Source organism: Vicugna pacos, chromosome 3 (genome assembly GCF_048564905.1).
Source record: "Vicugna pacos chromosome 3, VicPac4, whole genome shotgun sequence".
Lineage (NCBI taxonomy): Eukaryota > Metazoa > Chordata > Mammalia > Artiodactyla > Camelidae > Vicugna > Vicugna pacos.
In genome coordinates this window covers 6,554,722-6,567,008 of record NC_132989.1, presented here as the reverse complement: position 1 = coordinate 6,567,008, position 12,287 = coordinate 6,554,722, and the positions used below count along the sequence as shown (strand labels likewise).

The following is a 12,287-nucleotide window of genomic DNA, read 5'->3' as shown; positions in this document are numbered from 1 at the left end:
AAAAGCAAGAATAAACAAATGGGACCTAATGAAACTTACAAGCTTCTGCAGAGCAAAGGAAACCAGAAATAAAACAAGAAGAAAACCTACGGAATGGGAGAAAATTTTTGCAAGTGAAACCGACAAAGGCTTGATCTCCAAAATATATAAGCAGCTCATACGACTCAATAAGAAAAAAATAAACAACCCAATCCAAAAATGGGCAGAAGACCTAAACAAGCAACTCTCCAAGGAAGACATACAAATGATCAAAAAGCACATGAAAAAATGTTCAGTATCACTAATTATCAGAGAAATGCAAAACAAAACTACGATGAGGTATCACCTCACACCAGTCAGAATGGCCGTCATTCAAAAATCCACAAATGACAAATGCTGGAGAGGCTGTGGAGAAAGGGGAACCCTCCTACACTGCTGGTGGGAATGCAGTTTGGTGCAGCCACTATGGAAAACAGTGTGGAGATTCCTCAAAAGACTAGGAATAGACTTACCATATGACCCAGGAATCCCACTCCTGGGCTTGTATCCAGAAGGAAATCTACTTCAGGATGACACCTGCACCCCAATGTTCATAGCAGCACTATTTACAATAGCCAAAACATGGAAACAACCTAAATGTCCATCAACAGGTGACTGGATAAAGAAATTGTGGTATATTTATACAATGGAATACTACTCAGCCATAAAAACCGACAACATAATGCCATCTGCAGCAATATGGATGCTCCTAGAGAATGTCATTCTAAGTGAAATAAGCCAGAAAGAGAAAGAAAAATAACATATGAGATCACTCATATGTGGAATCTAAAAAACAAAAACAAACAAACAAACAAAAACAAAGCATAAATACAGGACAGAAATAGACTCATGGACAGAGAATACAGACTTGTGGTTACCGGGGTGGGGGGGTAGAGGGTGGGAAGGGATAGACTGGGATTTCAAAATTGTAGAACAGATAAACAAGATTACACTGTATAGCACAGGGAAATATACACAAAATGTTATGATAAATCACAGAGAAAAAAATGTGACAATGAGTGTGCATATGTCCATGAATGACTGAAAAATTGTGCTGAACACTGGAATTTGACACAACACTGTAAAATGATTATGAATCAATAAAAAAATGTAAAAAAAAAAAAGAAAAAGAAAAATACACTGCGGGGTGGTGGGGGGGTGGAACCAGACATCTTTTTTTTAAACACTCAGTTATGATATGATTCCTGTATGGTAAGCTACAGATATTTCAGATGTACAATTTGATAAATTTTGATAGATGTGTACACCAATGAAACCACCACTACAATCAAGACCACTAAGATTTCCATCACTCACCAAGAGGTGCAAATTTCAAATTCCCAATTTATCCCTTTCTACCACTTTTACCCTCTGGTAACCATAAGTTTGTTCTCTATGTCTGTGAGTTTGTTTCTGTTTTGTAGATAAGTTCATCTGTGTCCTTTTTTTTTTTTAGGTTCCACATATAAGCAATACAATATGGTATTTTTCTTTTTCTTTCTGACTCACTTAACTTAGAATGAGTGCTCAGTTCCTCTTTGTTCTTCTTAATCATGAAGCTGCTTTGCAGAACTGTTTTTGAAGGAAGTCCTGCTCCTATCTCCAGAGGAACTGTTACCTATCTATCTATCTATCTATCTATCTATCTATCTATCTATCTATCTATCTATTCCATCCGAAAGTAGCAGAATATATACTATCTCAAGTGCAAAGGGAACATTCCCTAGGATAGATCACATGCCAGGACACAAAGCAAGCCCAAGGAAATTAAGGAAAATTGAAATCATATAAGCATGTTTTCCAACCAAAACACTATGAAGTTATAAATAAACTACAAGAGAAAAACCACAAAGATTCAAAAAACATGGGAGGTAAATAATATGCTACTAAATAACAAATGAAACACTGAGGAAATCATAATAACTGGAAGCCAATAAAAATGAAAACAAAATGATCCAAGATCTATGGAATACAGCAAAAGCAGTTTTGGGAGAGCAAAGTGCATGGTGATACAAACTTACCTCAAAAAACAAGGAGCATCTAAATATACAAAACACAATAATAGTAGGAGACTTTAAACCCTCAATAACATCATTGGACAGATCTTTTTGACAGAAAATCAATACAGCAATAGACATACTAAATGACACAATAGAACAGTTGGATTTGGTTGATATTTTTAGGACATTACATCCCCAAAAAACAGAATATGCATTCTTTTCAAGTGCACATGGAACATTCTCTAGGATAGACCACATACTTGAGCACAAAAGAACCATCAACAAATTTAAGAGGATAGAAATTATTCCAAGCATCTTCTCTGACCACAATGCCATGAAACTAGAAATCAACCACAGAAAAATAAATGAGAAAAAAATGACAGCATGGAGACTAAAAAAAGTTTTGCTAAAAAACCAATGTGTCAACGATGAAATCAAAGAAGAAATTAAAAACTACCTTGAAGCAAATGACAAAGAAAACACAACCACACAAAATCTACGGGATGCAGCAAAAGCAGTCCTAAGAGGGAAGTTCATAGTGATGCAGGCCTATCTCAAAAAACAAGAACAATCTCAAATTAACAAACTAACCTACCACCTCAAAGAATTAGAAAAAGAGGAACAAACAAAACTTATAATCAGCAGACATAAGGAACTAATACATATCAGGGAGGATGGTTGCCACTTTCTCCTTCGAGCCTCGGAATCTCTGCTTCTGTCGCCACTGACCTCTAAGAATTGTTCAACAAGCAATCCCATTGGTTGGGTTGGATAATGAAAGAACACAAGCTATCTTCTTCACCTGTGGGATGTTTGCATCGCTCAAGCTGAACACATGGAAAGGTACCAGTCACTCCATCAAGTTAAAGAAACACAACAGATGACCAGTGTCTGATTGTGTTGGTGGTCTTGGTTTCAGGAGACGCTGTGAAGATAAGTTGATCCTGTGGACATGCTGGACTGACTTGTGATATCTGTACAAGATAATCACCATGTAGGCAAAGACCCAAGTTCAGGGAAACACACAAGGAAAACTTGTGAAAGTAGAATCCTTTGGAATGTTGTTGGTTGGTGAGAATCATGCATTTCAGGGGACACCCATCAGTCAAAACTTTTTAAATTCTACATTATTCAAGTCAGTACACCATAGTTATAACACCTCCCAGCTATTTCAACTTGTCATAATTACTCTATTAACTGCATCTTTTGCATATGTATATAAACATGTTTTTAAATTTATGCTCCTTTTTATTTTTAAACAAAAAGGATTCTGTTCATTCTCGTTCATCTCCAGATGCCATACCACAGTTCAGCTTCTCTTTACAGGTGTAGAAAAGCCCCTGAGAAAGACTGTCTTTATTCCAGGTCTCTATTTATCCTTTGAATTCTCATCACAGGATTTTGAGAGTCTTGCCAAACTACTCTATTGCCATGACTCTAATCTTCATGTTGCTACGGTCAGCATAATTCTCATCTCCTGATTTGTTCTATACTTTTCTTTCATGTACGGTTACTCATTTCTTCCTGTGGAAAATCATTATTCATTTGGCCATCGAGATTACATATGTCTTCCTTTTCCTCTAAATTCATTAGACAATCTTTCTCAGGCTCTTTTGCTGAGTTCACCTCTTCCACTGATCTTGATATAATACCCCTTCTCTTTTGCATCCACAGTCATTTATTTGGTTCTTTCATTAGGAACAAATTTTTGAATAGCAAATACACTCTGATATGCCCAGATTTAATCCCTTTTCCCAACATACTTCTCTCAGTTTCAACACCATGCATCCAACAGACTCCTTAATGTCTTCATTTGGATCTATAATGGAAATTTTGTTCTCCAATTCTAAACCTACTCCTCCTAGACTTCTTTATACGAGAGCAGCAATTCCTTTCTTGATTCATTCACGATAAAACTTAAGAGACATCCTTGCTTTCTCTCCTTCACTCAACTCTACATCTACTCCATCACAAAAACTTCATGGATGCCTTTAAAAACTAATCCAGAATCCAAACAACTGTTATCATAACCAGTGTTACTGTAAAGTCTAAAATCTCCTCATCTGTCATGTGCATTATTCCAACAATTTCTCAAATGGCTTCCCTGAATAAACCTTTGTACAGCTACACTCTAAAATCAACAAAACAATCCAATAATTCTGAACAATTCAAGGAACATCAGGTCACAATCTGCAGAAATAAGTAGTGTCCATCATTTTCTTTGAGAATCATAGCCAAAAGCCTTCTAAGGGCTTACCAATGATGACAAGACCTAACCTGCTGTGCTAAGCTTTTCTGCAGCCTTTACCACACTCCCTTTGTGTCACTATAGCTGTTACTGTAAAGCAGCTGATGTGTCCCGTTCCTCTGCCTGGACAGCTCCCCTCCACTTACCAAGTCCAATCCCTCTTTCCTTCTAGTCTTTGTGAAAAACCTCACCCTTTAAACAGGTCCCGTCTTAATCATTCCATTAAAATTGCAATTCCCCTTCCCTCCACCATCAAAATATCTTCTTCTCCACTCCTCTTCTGACATGCTGAATATTATGCTCATTCCGCTGAAAACAAAGTGCTCAGTCACAACATTATTGCTGTCTCTTTTGTTCATTGATGCATGGCCAAAAGCTGACGAGTGTCAGCACATTACTTACTCATGTGAATTCTCAGTGATTTATAACCTTGGACATGGAAAATTGGACACTGCAGGTATTTGTCAAATGATTAAATGAGACACGAGAGCCTACCTTCACGTGTGATGCACTAGGGATGAGTGCTTGCCTGTGTTAATGATGGGGCTGTACTGGAGGGCTAGGATTAGCAAAGAGCATCTCCTCAGAAGTCACAGCACTAACAAGGGACCAGACCTACAAAGCTCTTACCTGTGGAGGAGCTCAGGTTCTGTTGATGCTTTTCTACAAAGAAATCTGAAATCAGCTCTTACCTCACTGACTTGGGCATTACATGCAGTTTAGCTTCATTCTGTTGTTCAGGGTTACAGATTTAGTTCAGTTTGGAATATTTTTTGACAACTGGAACAAACCTGGAAAAGAAAAATGACAACCATAGATAAAGTTGCTGAAATTATTAAGCATATTCATTACAGCACTTACTAGGTATTCATTTAAAATGCAGTTTTCTTTTATTACTCCCTGATCCTAGCATTTACATCATTTTTTATTAATTGATGGAGACTTGCATGCTCCCACATATATTATGGATCAATAAAAACCTCAGAAGGTAGAAAAATTATGCTGTGGATTTTGTTAGACTCTGACTAGTGAAATAAAAACTCCTTTGGTTCCTTGCAATTGGAAGTCATTAATAGTCTGAGTTTACTTTTTTGTCCCCTGTTGTACAACTCTGTAGAATCACTTCTTCAAGAAATCAGGAAGAGATATTTGGAACCTCATGTGGTGACTTTAATTAAAAACTCTTGTAAACTTATCAAGACAATCCTCTGCAACTAAGAGAGTAATTTGCTATTCCTCTAGACAAATCAAAAAGTTCACTACACACACACTGCTTTACACCCCCTGGAGATGAGGTAAGCTGGGCCGCCTATAACCCTGGATCCAGGCACACACCTGGATCCAACTACAGCCCATCAGAGGCATCCCCTGAACAGCGACGGCTCAGATTCAGTAAGTCCTGTCCCCGGACGCAGCTCTTGCGTGAAGAAAGAGAACTGGCTATTCTTTGCAATGATTTCCTTTTCCCAGTCCTTTCTTGCTTTGAAATTCTTCTTACGCTAAATACTTTCCCTCCACTTACAAGTAAGTCTCTTCTTTCCTTCTTCCTAAAACCACACGCCTCTATCTTTCTCTTAGCATTTGTTCTATATTCCATCTTTCTCATCTCTCTTTACTGACATTCATTTTATTCTACTGTTTCCTCCCTTTCATTTCTCTTCATCTGGAGTTCTCATTGCTTCTGATGATATTCTTTACCTTTTCGTTCACTTGATAGACTTCAAACTCACTTGTTATATTGAGTTTGTTTTCATTTTCATTATCAACTTTTTAACAAGTGTTTATATCCTTCCTAATCTTCTACGTCCTGTGATTGTTCTCGTCAATTTTCATTTCTGCCCTTTACTTATTGATTACTATTGAGAATCTATTTTTAATTTCTTCTTGAATTCTTTCCTATTTTCTCTTCCAGTGTTGATACTCATTTCTTTCTTTTGTGGATTCATTTATTTTCTTCATTGCATATACGTTATTCTTTTTTTTTATCATTTCTTTACATGCTTTAAAATACATTTCTTTTTTGTTCTTTTATAATCCCTTTCTTACATTACTAAATTTTTTTGTTATCCTTCAGATAAATAGACATATATATATATTTAACTAAACAGTTTAAAATCTTATTTTTTAGTTCTTCTGGTCTTTAAGTTATATTCTACTACGATATACAGTCAATTTACTGGTTTTTTGAATTGAAGCATACTCAATTATAATCTATCATTTATGTAGTTTACTCTTAAAATTTTTCTATTTTTCTAGAGTTAAAAAAGTTTAGTAGGTTTATTTTCACTCTAACCCTTCTGGATATTTGTCCTTTTGTATCCAATTCTTTAAAATCTCTCTTTGTAAGAACTTATCAGTAAGCTGTTCAAAAGAATTTTATAACAAATACTAAACAGCATACAATTTGGAAAGTGTTTACAATCAAGATTATCTGCTGTAAAAACTTCAATCCTTTTCAAAGTTTACGTGTATGTAGTGTATAATTTTTTTGATTGAACATGGGATTCAAATTCAGGTTCATGAGTTAATTTTTAAAAATGAACTGTTGATTTTCTCTTAGGTATATTTTCCATAACAATTTGTGTCTATGATTCTTATTTCTATAAGTTTGTATAAATTTATAGTGTTTTTCTCAGATGTGTGCTATAAACAATATTAATGAGGAGCTTTTTTCAGAAGCCAATGTTCAGTGTCAGAAATATATAAAAATTACATATATAATTGTATACATATAACAAGTAGAGCAAAACTGAATGATCAAGAATGTCCTTCAGTGTAAACTATATGACATTAGGTAAACATTTATTGGAGATACAGATTCAAAGTATATGTTCAACAAGCATAAGGTATGATGTAAAATGTTTAACTCATATTCCGTAAGGTTGAACTAAGAGAGACATGAAAATATTTCATGTAACAGGTCAATAATCACACTGCATCAGAATGAACATTTTTTAACAATTATATAAAATCATAAAGCATTTATGTCCATTTAATAACCTGTGAGGCGTCTTCCTTTTAAAGCACTCCAAGAACACATGAGCTGTCCGGATGGGCCTCAGGACATCACGTCAGGGAGGGTGGGGGACCCTGATTTGGAAATGGACATGAGGAGTAAGGAGAAAGCTGCCCCTGCTCCTGGACTTTATCTGTGAAGTAGTGAGAGAGAACCAACTGCTCCCTCAGTGGGTTGTGGACACAGCCATAGGATGGGGTTTAGGGGCTGAGGAGAACTGGGGTCCAGAGAGTTACAGAAGTTCTGGGAGCAAGCACGAAAGCTTGACTAGCTGGGGGCGCTGCTGGTGACGGACAACTCAGCGCAGGGAGCTCTGCGGCACCAGTGGGTAATCTTTCTCTCAGTGGTTTATACACTCTGTCTCCTTTCACGGCCTCTTACCCTTGTCCCTTTCAATTTCTTCTCCTCAGTGTAAGCTTACTTACAACTGTGAAACTTTTAGTTCTGTTCTGTTTCTGACTTTCTATGTTAAGCATTTTTAGTTTCCTACTGCTCATCGTGTTCGTCTTGTCAATGAGATGTGACCCCCTCCGCCATCGGTGTCTTCTATAGCTTTTCCACTCTAAGACCCAAATGTCTTTCATTTTGAATAGTCTGTCTACAAACAGATTTTACATTCTTCTTTTCTCTTCTAATCATCCCCGAAGTGTGTGTTTTTGTCTCTTCTGTCCCCTTGAAATGTCATGGCCTTAAATTTCCTATCCAATTTCTTTATCAATTCTTCAGGTTTTCTTTTTGACAAAATCCAACATTTAAATACTTTTGTCCCTCTTTCCAAATTAACTACTTCTCTTTGTGTATTACTCTTTTCAGTTTAAACTATTTTGAAATTTTTTCTATTTTAAGAACAGTCACATATATTCTTCTCTTCCTCATTTCTCCCATTTCAGTATTCTTTCCCTAATTTTGTTTCCATTGACAGTGTCCTTGTTTCATTTTTTCTATTTCTGTCAGCCCCACATACCTTCTTTCCCCTTGTCTTTCTATATCCTCACAAGTATTGTTGCTGATTTGGTGTTTTGGTTTTTACTTCATTCCCCATTTGTTTCATTATACAGTAATGAATACTTTCTCTCCTTTTACTTTCTCATTATTCTTTTTGCTCATTTTGTTTTCTCATCTCCATTTTCCAATGCTTTATCATCCTATTCCTCTCACTTGGAGGTGCTTTCTGATGTATAAATTCTACAAATGTGTATACTTTTTTTAAAAAAAATGAAGTATATTTGGCTTACAGCATTATGTTAATTCCTGGTGTACAGCATAGTGATTCAGTTATACATGTATATCCATATTCCTTTTCATAGTCTTTTTCGTTATAGGCTATTACAAGGTATTGAATGTAGTTCCCTGTGCTGTACAGTAGGACCTTGTTGTTTGTCCACTTTATATACAGTAGTTAGAATCTGCAAGTCTTGAACTCCCAGTGTATCCCTCAACCCTCTCATTTATTTCCCCTGTAACCACAAGTTTGTTTTCTGTGTCTGTGACTCTGTTTCTCTGTTGTAAAATTGTTTGTTTGTGTCTTGTTTTTAGATTCCACATACAAGTGACATCCTGTTGTATTTTTCTTTCTCTTTCTGACTTATATCAGTTAGTTTGACAGTCTCCAGGTTCAACCATGGTGCTGCCAGAGGCATTATTTTATTCTTTTTTATACAAATGTGTATCCTTTTGAGCTTTTAGATTTCTTATTCATCCTGTTGGAAAGGAAAAAAAATTTTTTCCACCCTCCTGTATTTTGTAGGGAGACTTGCAACTTAAAGTGATAAAAAGTAGGTTCACACACACACACAAATTGTATTTAGATTTATACGGATGGTCACAAAGTAAGTATCTGGGAAATGGCTAAAATTAGGTGCTTGTATTCCCAACCTCAGAAAGGAAACGGAAGCACAAAAGGAGCTTCTACAGAAGAACAAATGGGTTTCCATGGGAATAAAGTAAGTATAAGAAAGTTTGTGATAATCATTGCTTATGCAGATACAAGTGGTAGTTTCCATAATTTGATGGCCACAAAACTCCCCCAGATCTAGGAATTTATGACAGCTTCATTCCCAGGAGTTTCTTCTTTGGGTTGCAGAAGGGAATCTCCAAGAAACCTTTTCCTCAATCTTTTCAATCTCCAATGTCTGTACTTTCAAATATGCTTCCAGTTGACTCCAAGTGTCCCGTTGGGTTTCTTCAATCTTATCTACATAGTCGTATAAAATACTTTCTTCCTAAGAAAACAGATGCTTTTGGAAAATGATTCTTTTTTCCTGCCTCCCTGAAGTCTTCTACTTCATACCTTCTAATTTATTTGGACAGTCCTATAGCATAATAATGTTTTAATTTCTAGTCATTCTTCACATTTCCCATATTCTTTTCTTTACATCTTTTTATTTCAAATTTACAAAAATTATTTTTATCTTCCTCCTTCCTGCCCCCATTTAACTGATTATCCAGCTGAAATAGAACCACGTTCATCCTCCTGTTTCATTTCCACTTTCACTTGTGCCTTCATATTTCTTGTCTCTCTCTTTACTATTTCACTTTGATTCAACATTTTCTCTGGATTTTAGTCTCTTTCTCTTTATTTCACTGTTGTCTCTCCTACTTATTATTTGTTTTACTTTAAACAGTCTACTCCTATGCTGGTTCATTTGCAGACTTAAAATGCCTTGCTTTCATGCTTTATTGATCCAACAAGTTTTTAGAAACAGCTAGTCAAGTTCAGTCTAACAAAGGAGTTCAGAGTGCATGAAATTGTAAATTTTGGTGAGGACTGGCTGTTTGTGGTGTTTGATATTCTGATTTCTAAGGGTTTCACATGATACTACTTATTGATCTCTTTCTTAACACTTACAATTTTATTCAAGAAATTCTTCCAAGAATGTTAGATTATCTCATAATATTAGCACTACTGTACATCTTATATTTTCTAAAATTACATAGTGTATGGAAATAACTTTGTACAAAAGTAAACTTTGTTCCATATTATAATACTTTGCTGTAGAGTCTGAATATGACTTTCAGTGTAGACCATCTTAACATTCTATCTTATAATGATGACAATTATATTCTGTGTTTTCTGGAGTGCTTAGATTTCTTGTTGTTGTTCTTTACCACTTACGATAGAAGCCAAAATGTAACACAAAATGGAACATGATAGTTGATACACTTCTCACATTTCTGAAATATCGGAAAATCATATTTGGATTCAGATTTTGTATGTTTGTTCTATGTGTAGATTAGCTACCTTGCCTGAGTTACATCTCCTTTGGAGTTATAATAATGAGCTTTCTCTTTTTTTAATCATAAATGAATGTTGAATATATATGAAAGTGACTTTCTTATTTATGGAAATGATCATGTGCAATTTCTGGCCAGAAGTGAAAGCTCACTGCAGTAAGGAAAACAACTTGATGTATGTTCATTAACATACAGGTTTTGCTTTCTACAGCCTTGTGTATCTGAAAAGGAAGCCAAGAACTAAGAAAGTTTATCTGGGGTTGATTTTCATGGACTATGCAGAAGGAAAATGAAAAATAATCGATTTGGCCACTTTTGCAGGAAACAATTATAATACAAATCATGGACATTTAGGCAAGGAGGGGAGAGTGGCAATAAGAAAGTTATGAAGAGAAAAGAGATTAATATTTTCCAGCTCCTGCTGACGTTATGGTCATAAAACTGTACCATATAAGGGAATTTAAGAAAGTTTCACTCCCAGAAGTAGCTGTTTTTAGTAAAATAAGGGAGGCGCCAAGAAGCTTTATCTCTTGCATCTTTTGGATCTGATCTCAAATATCTTTAGTTTTAAATAAGCTTCGCGTTACTGGAAATCAGAGAATAAGACACAGAAAGCTGGAATTATCTGATAGTATGAGAATGAAATGCTTGAAAGTGAAATTAGTGAGTTTCAGTGATTGGTAATGACAACCTCCAAGATGCAAGAAAAAGAGAATGGATGAGGTGAGTGGGGGCAAGATTTCTGAAAGTGAGGAAACAGTCAATGTAAGAGAGGGAGGGTATCAAACATATCATCTGTATGATCCTAGAATCACCAGTATGTCTGTATAATCACCAGGAACATATGAGGAGTTGAGTTGTGGAGTGTCACAGTGAGTCCAGAACTAAAGAGTGGTGTGACATTCGGTCAGAAGGTTACTTCCACAAGGATGCTGATGGACACTAAACTTATAACAAGTGTTTCCAGGCAAGAGTGATGGAGAATTATAGGAAAGGATGCTGGCTATTGAAGAGGACATTCTCCTCGACAAGCCTGGTAGTGTAAGAGGTATGGGAGAAAAGAAATCTCACTACTATAGACGGTTGCAAGAGAACTTACGACCACAGGACGGAGCAATGAGATGAAGGGAATGTTCAGAAAAGAGATGGAGGCTGCCATGAACTGATGTAAGAGCTGATCTGACATTTCTTCAGTGCATTGGAAGGAACTGGAATTTGAGAAGAATGAGGTAAAGGGTCTAAAGGGTCTAGAAAAGGAATTTACATAATTCGATGTTCCTTTGCTACTTTGGGGATGAGATCTGCTTTTGGTGAATGACAAAAACCATGATGTGTCATGTAGAAATGTAATAATATGCTTTGAAATACCTTAATTTCCTGATATTTATGTCAGAAGATGGAATTGCATTCCAAAATTCTAAATGATCTTCAGAGTATTTCCAGAACATAAACAGAATTTCTATAAATTAGAATTACTGTTACACATTAAAACATATACTTTCCACGTAAGGCATATCAATACAAATGTACTCTTTTATGTTAAAATAACTACAAAGTTGTCATTCAGGATACTGAATGCATGTCTCTCAAACTAGATTACAGTGAAGTTTTCACAGATGAGGCATGCTTTGTCTTGACACAAGCATTCCTCTGAAGTGACTTCAAAAATCCTTGGCCTACATCTGAAACTAATTCTAAATTCCTTGAATATTGTTGCAGAGCATTTGCACATCCCACCTCAGGGAGCGATCACACATCGTGTACTTCCCAC

At 35.9% G+C, this 12,287-nt stretch overlaps 1 long non-coding RNA gene across 3 annotated transcripts in view; it reads right to left on the bottom strand.

Annotated features, from left to right (window-relative positions):
* LOC140691009 (uncharacterized) overlaps positions 1 to 12,287 on the bottom strand; it is a 73,419-nt gene that overhangs the window by 30,491 nt on the left and 30,641 nt on the right. For all 3 annotated transcript variants that reach the window (XR_012066457.1, XR_012066454.1, XR_012066453.1), the window contains exon 3: positions 4,959 to 5,057. This is a non-coding gene — a long non-coding RNA (uncharacterized lncRNA). The remainder of the gene's footprint in view (positions 1 to 4,958; positions 5,058 to 12,287) is intronic.